Source organism: Vicugna pacos, unplaced genomic scaffold, assembly GCF_048564905.1.
Source record: "Vicugna pacos unplaced genomic scaffold, VicPac4 scaffold_19, whole genome shotgun sequence".
NCBI lineage: Eukaryota > Metazoa > Chordata > Mammalia > Artiodactyla > Camelidae > Vicugna > Vicugna pacos.
The window spans coordinates 47,669,568-47,682,114 of NW_027328740.1; the positions used below are offsets into that span (position 1 = coordinate 47,669,568).

Genomic DNA, 12,547 nt, shown 5'->3' on the forward strand with positions numbered 1-12,547 from the left:
ATTTGCTGAATCTAGCGGAAGGCCATCGTTTCTTTGTGGGAGCTAAGTATTCAATTCCTATCTATTTCATACGAGAGTATTTGACCTTTATGGGGTTCCCTGTTGTTCACAGAGGATGAAGCTAGAGGAACTCTGATTCTAGGAGGGGCTTGCTCTTCTCTTACTGGCTTCATTGCAGCTCAGGTACTGATCCCTCAAAATGGATGCCTGAGTGGAGGGGAGGGAAGAGCAAGTGCTTGATAGCTAGGCCCAAACCTGGGAAAAGGCTTACCTGGGCTTGGTGCACTTTGATCTGAATGGCTTGGAATTGCCCCTTGGGTCGTGTGGATTATCTGACCTCTTTCAAGAACATGAGCGTTTTTATCATCTCTGCCATCTCTTCTCTTTAGACGTCAGGGATCTTGGACCCGTTCTTGGAGCAGAGAATTGAGGAACTTCCTCCAGTCCACGGTGGCCCTCCGTAGGTTTCTGCTAGTATCAGCGAGGTTCAATATGTCTCATGAATGCCTTTCGAGCCTGCTATCCTCTACAGCTGTCTCCAGGCCAGTATTCTCTATTGTAGCAGAACATCTGTCATCAATGTGTTCGCATCTCTCCTCAATCTGTGCAGCCATGTTTTCGGCCAGCTTCTCTTCGTGTCTCCCATAAAGTCGACTTCAACAGGACTGGGCAAGTCTGAAAGGACCTCGGAGCCTCTCCAGTAAGCTGAAGACAGGCAGATCTTCCACTGTCTGCCCTTTCAGGTTCTGGAAACTGACCCGTGAACTCAGGTCTTTGGGCAGCAGCAGTATCTCGAACTGACACAGCTTCCCGGACCAAAGACCTAAGCCAAGCTCCACAGAGGGCGGCAGCCCCTCCATCGCACTGATCCACCCACAGAACTCTGCCCGGTTACCTAGGATCCACCAGCCACAACAAGCCTCGCGGTACACACCAACATTCCACCTGGAATCCAACCGCTAACTGCCATCCCCAATGGCTGCTGCATCTTGTCAGTGTTGGGGGAGGGGCTGCATCCGACGAGAGGTTCCTAAGGTAAATGTGATTCTACCCACTAGCGTCCCATGGGCCTTTGTTCTTCCCTCTTTCCTTTTGTTCAGATCTGTATGCACTGTAGCAACGGAGGGAAGTGTGTCCATTTTCAGTTGAATGTTTCACACGTCTTTAAACTTTCTAACAGTTCACAGTACACAGAGACCCACTAAGGGAAACTATTGTTCCTGTAATATGGGCACACCCGCAATACATAGCCGTCGGTTGATTTCTGCTGAAACACCCGCATTCACGGGACATCTATCCATTTGTTTCAAGGGGGCTGAAATTCCTAGGAATGATACAATCCCCAATGTGCACTTTACTGCCTGTCTCTTTTGATCTTAGTACACTTTTGCGGAGCTACTTTTCCTTGTTATAGGCTTGTGCCATTTCTTCTCGACGTAGTGTAGAATATGGCATTCATTCATCCTGTTGGAAGACTTGCAAGTCTATATCACGGACTAGGAAACCATTGGATTCCAAATCGGCATTTGGGTTAGGTCACGATATGCTCATATGAATCAATATTTACGAATATAAATGCACGCCTCTGATTTCCGAATACAGGTGTGCTGAGTACATTCAAGCCGCGATACTGGGTCGATGCGTACTGAATGATCCTTGACATCACCTTGAGTAATTTCTTTTGAATATTCATGTTACCCTACCCTTTTTGTGTTGTTTGTTTGTTTGATTCTTTCTTGGTCTGCTTCTCGTTTGCTTTGCAAACACGTCAGGCCATGCATCTCTCCGTTTGCTTCCAACAGAGAGTCATATAAGCTGACTCCCTTAAGAGAGTGCTTCCAATCCCCTATGATTTCCTGCTTCCCTCTCCCATCTTTAGGGTTTTGATGTCCTCCTTGCCTTCTTCTTGTTTCTTCTTTTCCACTCATGCTCTTCTTGCATTTCCAATAAGGGTTTTCTTCTTTCCATTTCATCTTGCTGCTTATCCCTTCAGGGGAGAATTCTCAACCTTTCTTTTAGGATAAGTTTCGAACTGCTGAATTCTTTTAAGATTTGCAGGTCTGTGGCATTCTCTAGCTCTGCTGTTATTAGAAATGGTGGTCATGTGGCATAGGCTACCCTAGATGGCAGCATTTTGCCATTCAAGCTATGGTCTATGTCCTGGCACTCCTCCCTGTCCTGCAATATTGCTGCTGAGATAGCAGCTGAAACCCCTCTGGAGGTTCTCTTGTGACTATGTTGCTTTCCTCCAGGCGCATTTTAAATCACTGGGATGCTCATGAACTTTGTTGATTTGGATCATACAGCTGCTGCTAAGTCTATTGGGATTCCACCTCTTTTGGACGCTGTGTACTTCCTGAATTCGCCTAGATGATTCTATCTTGGCTTTCAGCAAGTTTCAGTCTGATTTTTCTACACATAACTTTTCAAACATTGTTTGTTTCTTTATCTCTTGCTTTTCCATCTGGGACTCTTTCGAATTTTAGTCTTTCATGCCTTGTCTTCAACCAGGATTCAACAGCAATGTTTTCATTGGTTTGCACTTGCTTTCCTATGTGTGCTTCTGACCGAGGGATTTCTGTTCCCCTGTCTTCAAAGTCATTCACGCGTCCCTCTGCAATATCTCGTCTGCTTAGGACGGAATGTTAGCCCTGATATTTTCTCATCCACTGAGTTTTCTGATATTATTTGGCTCGTCTTTAGGCTTTCTCTTCCCCTTTTCTGGTATTCTGCCTTTTGTGATTCTGAGACACTGTTGTTCTTCAGTGTTTCCCTCACCTCCATTTTCAATACTTGCTCTGGAGAGCGTTTTGCAGTCTAGTTGTCTGAAAGCTTATCTTTAGGGCCTTCAATCTCTTTGGAACTGAAAATGGTACTTCCTTTTCCTTTTACTGTATTTCTTCATCTCTACTGGTCAGGTAATTTCAGGTATCTAATGTAGACTTCTAGGGCTTGGTTAAGTGAAAACTTTAGACACTTGGCTCTACACAATTGCATGGGATTTCTGTGAGGACAAATTTTCCTAGACATTGATGCCATGTCCTGTTCCTGTGTGTGTTGTCTGGTCTATCTCCAATTGCTGGTGTTGCCTTTGTTGTGATGAACCCCCCATACTATTTCGATTAGGATAACCTCATTTTGATTACGCTTATCTCACAAATCTGAAAGAGCACAGGACACTTCCTCTGGTGGAAATGGAGCTTCTAAAGGTTCTCAGCTCTGCATTCTACTCTCTGTTATTTTGGAGTGTTTCCAGAAGAGCAGAGTGTGAGTGCGCTTGTGCTTTGTAGTGCCACGGGAATGTCCCACTGAAACCAGTTCTTCCAAGAGCTTCTCTGTCTACAGAAACACCAGTGGAAGCATATCTATGGATGTCACACATCAGGGCCTGCTGGAATGATCCCGCAGCCCGAACTTGGTGTCCTCGCTGCCGAACCGTGCCGGTGCCATCCAAAATGTAGCATCCGCTTTTGAGAGATAAACTGAAGGAAATCCTTCCTCTTCTCACGCTGTGGTCTTGGACCACACTTCCTTGTCCTCTCATCCTTGTGGCACGGGTGCACGAAGCCAACCACAGAGCTGTTGCACATCCGGTGCCTCAAACCAAACCATAATCACAGCCCAGGTTATGAATGTAGCAGATCCTAAGGCTTTTCATTCTGAATTCAAACCCAAGGCCCCCTGGATCCCTCAGACCCGATGCACAATATCTCTGATTCAGCCCCACACATGCTCTATTGGCAAAATGCCAAATTGGTCTCTGGTCCTGCAGATGCACTGGGTGTGGCCATGGGACTTATCGATAAATTCAACTGCGCGCGCCAGGGCGGTTGCTTGCTCATTGGGGCCACAGGTCGGTTTGCTCTCTTGATAGGACCCACCACATCCCACAACGCACTCCAGATCCCTGAGACTCAGCGTGTGCCACCATCCGTAGCCCTATCCCTCCCTGAACGCTGCCTCTGCTACCTCAAATTTGGCAGCTCGGAGCTTGGTCTCAGAATCAACTGTGGGGATATTTTGCACTGGATTCTTTGAGTTCTGTCAGCCAAGCATCTGCTATGCACTCTTCTAACACTCAGCGCATTACCTTCAATCCCATGTCTCCTGTCCGCTTGTGAGTGTGCGTCCAAGTTAAAGAGAGTTTCACCTTTACTGCTCCATCAACAGGGCTCAGACCATGCACTGGTATCCATTCCCTGCTTTTCCTTCTCCTGCTTCCAGGTGTTCTGAGGCCTCATCCTGTCTTTGGAAGTAACAGACCTCTCTTCGGCAAGTGTCCTGTGCCAAGGGCTGGGTGAGTGGATGTTTCCATTGCTGTGTTCATGGGAGCGAGTGAGCGCATGTTGCACTGCTTCTCTGTCAACTGGGCATCGATGAATCAACACTTTCCAGATACATTTCACAGAAATGTGATTTCTTTTTATCTCTTTGTTTCTATACAGCCGTGGTGGGAGGGATTGTCCGAAGACTCCAGTTTTGACATTGTGTTGATATCTCATTTGCAGTCTTTAAAAATTTAATAGAATTGATATAAATGTTTTGGGAGTTATACGAAAATGAAGTTAGTTTCTGAAACATACTAAATCGACCTAGAAGCCAGACTTGTCAATTTCGGTAACATTTTGTCAGCTCTAAGGAAAACATAGACAGATAGAATGCAAACTAGCAGTCCGAACTGTTAAAGGGGTCATGTCAGCTCTTTACTGTTGAAGCCTCCGAAACCAACAGGAACCATGAAATAACTAATGGAAACATGAATTAACCCCCAAGCTTGGATTCCCTTGTGCATGTGGTGCCCTTTAGTCCCGATGACACCTACTGGTCAATGTTGGCATTTCAAGGTGTAACATCCCTCTCAAGGAAAATACAAGAGGAAACGAACTAAATATATACATTTAGCTTTGAATCCAAAGAACCTAGAGGCATTATAGCTATGAGAACCCTGCTGCAGCTATGCTAGGCTACTGAGAACCAGGTGTTCTTCTATCAGTGATGAGAACGCTTAATCATCCGATCATGTTGGGTAAAGCACTTGAATGCAACCAAGTCTGCACCCCCATGATAGATTGCCCCCGGGGGCTTGACTCAATTGAAAGACGGTCCACATAAGCTGTGTCTTTCATGTCATTGGCGACTTTTACAGTTCCGTTCACTATCTGACTTCTAATATTTACCTAGACTGTCTTGAAAACCGGAGGCCTAATACAGATTCAAGTTCAGTCAAAGATTCCCCTCACTTACCACACTCCCTTCACCCCAGAGAGGACATAATCCCAGCATTTGCTGAATCTAGCGGAAGGCCATCGTTTCTTTGTGGGAGCTAAGTATTCAATTCCTATCTATTTCATACGAGAGTATTTGACCTTTATGGGGTTCCCTGTTGTTCACAGAGGATGAAGCTAGAGGAACTCTGATTCTAGGAGGGGCTTGCTCTTCTCTTACTGGCTTCATTGCAGCTCAGGTACTGATCCCTCAAAATGGATGCCTGAGTGGAGGGGAGGGAAGAGCAAGTGCTTGATAGCTAGGCCCAAACCTGGGAAAAGGCTTACCTGGGCTTGGTGCACTTTGATCTGAATGGCTTGGAATTGCCCCTTGGGTCGTGTGGATTATCTGACCTCTTTCAAGAACATGAGCGTTTTTATCATCTCTGCCATCTCTTCTCTTTAGACGTCAGGGATCTTGGACCCGTTCTTGGAGCAGAGAATTGAGGAACTTCCTCCAGTCCACGGTGGCCCTCCGTAGGTTTCTGCTAGTATCAGCGAGGTTCAATATGTCTCATGAATGCCTTTCGAGCCTGCTATCCTCTACAGCTGTCTCCAGGCCAGTATTCTCTATTGTAGCAGAACATCTCTCATCAATGTGTTCGCATCTCTCCTCAATCCGTGCAGCCATGTTTTCGGCCAGCTTCTCTTCGTGTCTCCCATAAAGTCGACTTCAACAGGACTGGGCAAGTCTGAAAGGACCTCGGAGCCTCTCCAGTAAGCTGAAGACAGGCAGATCTTCCACTGTCTGCCCTTTCAGGTTCTGGAAACTGACCCGTGAACTCAGGTCTTTGGGCAGCAGCAGTATCTCGAACTGACACAGCTTCCCGGACCAAAGACCTAAGCCAAGCTCCACAGAGGGCGGCAGCCCCTCCATCGCACTGATCCACCCACAGAACTCTGCCCGGTTACCTAGGATCCACCAGCCACAACAAGCCTCGCGGTACACACCAACATTCCACCTGGAATCCAACCGCTAACTGCCATCCCCAATGGCTGCTGCATCTTGTCAGTGTTGGGGGAGGGGCTGCATCCGACGAGAGGTTCCTAAGGTAAATGTGATTCTACCCACTAGCGTCCCATGGGCCTTTCTTCTTCCCTCTTTCCTTTTGTTCAGATCTGTATGCACTGTAGCAACGGAGGGAAGTGTGTCCATTTTCAGTTGAATGTTTCACACGTCTTTAAACTTTCTAACAGTTCACAGTACACAGAGACCCACTAAGGGAAACTATTGTTCCTGTAATATGGGCACACCCGCAATACATAGCCGTCGGTTGATTTCTGCTGAAACACCCGCATTCACGGGACATCTATCCATTTGTTTCAAGGGGGCTGAAATTCCTAGGAATGATACAATCCCCAATGTGCACTTTACTGCCTGTCTCTTTTGATCTTAGTACACTTTTGCGGAGCTACTTTTCCTCGTTATAGGCTTGTGCCATTTCTACTCCACGTAGTGTAGTATATGGCATTCATTCATCCTGTTGGAAGACTTGCAAGTCTATATCACGGACTAGGAATCCATTGGATTCCAAATCGGCATTTGGGTTAGGTCACGATATGCTCATATGAATCAATATTTACGAATATAAATGCACGCCTCTGATTTCCGAATACAGGTGTGCTGAGTACATTCAAGCCGCGATACTGGGTCGATGCGTACTGAATGATCCTTGACATCACCTTGAGTAATTTCTTTTGAATATTCATGTTACCCTACCCTTTTTGTGTTGTTTGTTTGTTTGATTCTTTCTTGGTCTGCTTCTCGTTTGCTTTGCAAACACGTCAGGCCATGCATCTCTCCGTTTGCTTCCAACAGAGAGTCATATAAGCTGACTCCCTTAAGAGAGTGCTTCCAATCCCCTATGATTTCCTGCTTCCCTCTCCCATCTTTAGGGTTTTGATGTCCTCCTTGCCTTCTTCTTGTTTCTTCTTTTCCACTCATGCTCTTCTTGCATTTCCAATAAGGGTTTTCTTCTTTCCATTTCATCTTGCTGCTTATCCCTTCAGGGGAGAATTCTCAACCTTTCTTTTAGGATAAGTTTCGAACTGCTGAATTCTTTTAAGATTTGCAGGTCTGTGGCATTCTCTAGCTCTGCTGTTATTAGAAATGGTGGTCATGTGGCATAGGCTACCCTAGATGGCAGCATTTTGCCATTCAAGCTATGGTCTATGTCCTGGCACTCCTCCCTGTCCTGCAATATTGCTGCTGAGATAGCAGCTGAAACCCCTCTGGAGGTTCTCTTGTGACTATGTTGCTTTCCTCCAGGCGCATTTTAAATCACTGGGATGCTCATGAACTTTGTTGATTTGGATCATACAGCTGCTGCTAAGTCTATTGGGATTCCACCTCTTTTGGACGCTGTGTACTTCCTGAATTCGCCTAGATGATTCTATCTTGGCTTTCAGCAAGTTTCAGTCTGATTTTTCTACACATAACTTTTCAAACATTGTTTGTTTCTTTATCTCTTGCTTTTCCATCTGGGACTCTTTCGAATTTTAGTCTTTCATGCCTTGTCTTCAACCAGGATTCAACAGCAATGTTTTCATTGGTTTGCACTTGCTTTCCTATGTGTGCTTCTGACCGAGGGATTTCTGTTCCCCTGTCTTCAAAGTCATTCACGCGTCCCTCTGCAATATCTCGTCTGCTTAGGACGGAATGTTAGCCCTGATATTTTCTCATCCACTGAGTTTTCTGATATTATTTGGCTCGTCTTTAGGCTTTCTCTTCCCCTTTTCTGGTATTCTGCCTTTTGTGATTCTGAGACACTGTTGTTCTTCAGTGTTTCCCTCACCTCCATTTTCAATACTTGCTCTGGAGAGCGTTTTGCAGTCTAGTTGTCTGAAAGCTTATCTTTAGGGCCTTCAATCTCTTTGGAACTGAAAATGGTACTTCCTTTTCCTTTTACTGTATTTCTTCATCTCTACTGGTCAGGTAATTTCAGGTATCTAATGTAGACTTCTAGGGCTTGGTTAAGTGAAAACTTTAGACACTTGGCTCTACACAATTGCATGGGATTTCTGTGAGGACAAATTTTCCTAGACATTGATGCCATGTCCTGTTCCTGTGTGTGTTGTCTGGTCTATCTCCAATTGCTGGTGTTGCCTTTGTTGTGATGAACCCCCCATACTATTTCGATTAGGATAACCTCATTTTGATTACGCTTATCTCACAAATCTGAAAGAGCACAGGACACTTCCTCTGGTGGAAATGGAGCTTCTAAAGGTTCTCAGCTCTGCATTCTACTCTCTGTTATTTTGGAGTGTTTCCAGAAGAGCAGAGTGTGAGTGCGCTTGTGCTTTGTAGTGCCACGGGAATGTCCCACTGAAACCAGTTCTTCCAAGAGCTTCTCTGTCTACAGAAACACCAGTGGAAGCATATCTATGGATGTCACACATCAGGGCCTGCTGGAATGATCCCGCAGACCGAACTTGGTGTCCTCGCTGCCGAACCGTGCCGGTGCCATCCAAAATGTAGCATCCGCTTTTGAGAGATAAACTGAAGGAAATCCTTCCTCTTCTCACGCTGTGGTCTTGGACCACACTTCCTTGTCCTCTCATCCTTGTGGCACGGGTGCATGAAGCCAACAACAGAGCTGTTGCACATCCTGTGCCTCAAACCAAACCATAATCACAGCCCAGGTTATGAATGTAGCAGATCCTAAGGCTTTTCATTCTGAATTCAAACCCAAGGTCCCCTGGATCCCTCAGACCCGATGCACAATATCTCTGATTCAGCCCCACACATGCTCTATTGGCAAAATGCCAAATTGGTCTCTGGTCCTGCAGATGCACTGGGTGTGGCCATGGGACATATCGATAATTTCAACTGCGCGCGCCAGGGTGGTTGCTTGCTCATTGGGGTCCCAGGTCGGTTTGCTCTCTTGATAGGACCCACCACATCCCACAATGCACTCCGGATCCCTGAGACTCAGCGTGTGCCACCATCCGTAGCCCTATCCCTCCCTGAACGCTGCCTCTGCTACCTCAAATTTGGCAGCTCGGAGCTTGGTCTCAGAATCAACTGTGGGGATATTTTGCACTGGATTCTTTGAGATCTGTCAGCCAAGCATCTGCTATGCACTCTTCTAACACTCAGCACATCACCTTCATTCCCATGTCTCCTGTCCGCTTGAGAGTGTGCGTCCAAGTTAAAGAGAATTTCACCTTTACTGCTCCATCAACAGGGCTCAGACCATGCACTGGTATCCATTCCCTGCTTTTCCTTCTCCTGCTTCCAGGTGTTCTGAGGCCTCATCCTGTCTTTGGAAGTAACAGACCTCTCTTCGGCAAGTGTCCTGTGCCAAGGGCTGGGTGAGTGGATGTTTCCATTGCTGTGTTCATGGGAGCGAGTGAGCGCATGTTGCACTGCTTCTCTGTCAACTGGGCATCGATGAATCAACACTTTCCAGATACATTTCACAGAAATGTGATTTCTTTTTATCTCTTTGTTTCTATACAGCCGTGGTGGGAGGGATTGTCCGAAGACTCCAGTTTTGACATTGTGTTGATATCTCATTTGCAGTCTTTAAAAATTTAATAGAATTGATATAAATGTTTTGGGAGTTATACGAAAATGAAGTTAGTTTCTGAAACATACTAAATCGACCTAGAAGCCAGACTTGTCAATTTCGGTAACATTTTGTCAGCTCTAAGGAAAACATAGACAGATAGAATGCAAACTAGCAGTCCGAACTGTTAAAGGGGTCATGTCAGCTCTTTACTGTTGAAGCCTCCGAAACCAACAGGAACCATGAAATAACTAATGGAAACATGAAATAACCCCCAAGCTTGGATTCCCTTGTGCATGTGGTGCCCTTTACTCCCGATGACACCTACTGGTCAATGTTGGCATTTCAAGGTGTAACATCCCTCTCAAGGAAAATACAAGAGGAAACGAACTAAATATATACATTTAGCTTTGAATCCAAAGAACCTAGAGGCATTATAGCTATGAGAACCCTGCTGCAGCTATGCTAGGCTACTGAGAACCAGGTGTTCTTCTATCAGTGATGAGAACGCTTAATCATCCGATCATGTTGGGTAAAGCACTTGAATGCAACCAAGTCTGCACCCCCATGATAGATTGCCCCCGGGGGCTTGACTCAATTGAAAGACGGTCCACATAAGCTGTGTCTTTCATGTCATTGGCGACTTTTACAGTTCCGTTCACTATCTGACTTCTAATATTTACCTAGACTGTCTTGAAAACCGGAGGCCTAATACAGATTCAAGTTCAGTCAAAGATTCCCCTCACTTACCACACTCCCTTCACCCCAGAGAGGACATAATCCCAGCATTTGCTGAATCTAGCGGAAGGCCATCGTTTCTTTGTGGGAGCTAAGTATTCAATTCCTATCTATTTCATACGAGAGTATTTGACCTTTATGGGGTTCCCTGTTGTTCACAGAGGATGAAGCTAGAGGAACTCTGATTCTAGGAGGGGCTTGCTCTTCTCTTACTGGCTTCATTGCAGCTCAGGTACTGATCCCTCAAAATGGATGCCTGAGTGGAGGGGAGGGAAGAGCAAGTGCTTGATAGCTAGGCCCAAACCTGGGAAAAGGCTTACCTGGGCTTGGTGCACTTTGATCTGAATGGCTTGGAATTGCCCCTTGGGTCGTGTGGATTATCTGACCTCTTTCAAGAACATGAGCGTTTTTATCATCTCTGCCATCTCTTCTCTTTAGACGTCAGGGATCTTGGACCCGTTCTTGGAGCAGAGAATTGAGGAACTTCCTCCAGTCCACGGTGGCCCTCCGTAGGTTTCTGCTAGTATCAGCGAGGTTCAATATGTCTCATGAATGCCTTTCGAGCCTGCTATCCTCTACAGCTGTCTCCAGGCCAGTATTCTCTATTGTAGCAGAACATCTCTCATCAATGTGTTCGCATCTCTCCTCAATCCGTGCAGCCATGTTTTCGGCCAGCTTCTCTTCGTGTCTCCCATAAAGTCGACTTCAACAGGACTGGGCAAGTCTGAAAGGACCTCGGAGCCTCTCCAGTAAGCTGAAGACAGGCAGATCTTCCACTGTCTGCCCTTTCAGGTTCTGGAAACTGACCCGTGAACTCAGGTCTTTGGGCAGCAGCAGTATCTCGAACTGACACAGCTTCCCGGACCAAAGACCTAAGCCAAGCTCCACAGAGGGCGGCAGCCCCTCCATCGCACTGATCCACCCACAGAACTCTGCCCGGTTACCTAGGATCCACCAGCCACAACAAGCCTCGCGGTACACACCAACATTCCACCTGGAATCCAACCGCTAACTGCCATCCCCAATGGCTGCTGCATCTTGTCAGTGTTGGGGGAGGGGCTGCATCCGACGAGAGGTTCCTAAGGTAAATGTGATTCTACCCACTAGCGTCCCATGGGCCTTTCTTCTTCCCTCTTTCCTTTTGTTCAGATCTGTATGCACTGTAGCAACGGAGGGAAGTGTGTCCATTTTCAGTTGAATGTTTCACACGTCTTTAAACTTTCTAACAGTTCACAGTACACAGAGACCCACTAAGGGAAACTATTGTTCCTGTAATATGGGCACACCCGCAATACATAGCCGTCGGTTGATTTCTGCTGAAACACCCGCATTCACGGGACATCTATCCATTTGTTTCAAGGGGGCTGAAATTCCTAGGAATGATACAATCCCCAGTGTGCACTTTACTGCCTGTCTCTTTTGATCTTAGAACACTTTTGTGGAGCTACTTTTCCTCGTTATAGGCTTGTGCCATTTCTTCTCGACGTAGTGTAGAATATGGCATTCATTCATCCTGTTGGAAGACTTGCAAGTCTATATCACGGACTAGGAATCCATTGGATTCCAAATCGGCATTTGGGTTAGGTCACGATATGCTCATATGAATCAATATTTACGAATATAAATGCACGCCTCTGATTTCCGAATACAGGTGTGCTGAGTACATTCAAGCCGCGATACTGGGTCGATGCGTACTGAATGATCCTTGACATCACCTTGAGTAATTTCTTTTGAATATTCATGTTACCCTACCCTTTTTGTGTTGTTTGTTTGTTTGATTCTTTCTTGGTCTGCTTCTCGTTTGCTTTGCAAACACGTCAGGCCATGCATCTCTCCGTTTGCTTCCAACAGAGAGTCATATAAGCTGACTCCCTTAAGAGAGTGCTTCCAATCCCCTATGATTTCCTGCTTCCCTCTCCCATCTTTAGGGTTTTGATGTCCTCCTTGCCTTCTTCTTGTTTCTTCTTTTCCACTCATGCTCTTCTTGCATTTCCAATAAGGGTTTTCTTCTTTCCATTTCATCTTGCTGCTTAT

General features: G+C 46.0%; 1 long non-coding RNA gene across 1 annotated transcript in view; it reads left to right on the forward strand.

Annotated features, from left to right (window-relative positions):
* The window catches only part of LOC140693011 (uncharacterized), a 28,895-nt gene extending 17,721 nt beyond the window's left edge, over window positions 1-11,174 (forward strand). Inside the window, exon 3 of the long non-coding RNA XR_012068659.1 lies at window positions 10,952-11,174. This is a non-coding gene — a long non-coding RNA (uncharacterized lncRNA). The remainder of the gene's footprint in view (window positions 1-10,951) is intronic.
* Window positions 11,175-12,547: the final 1,373 nt, after the last annotated feature.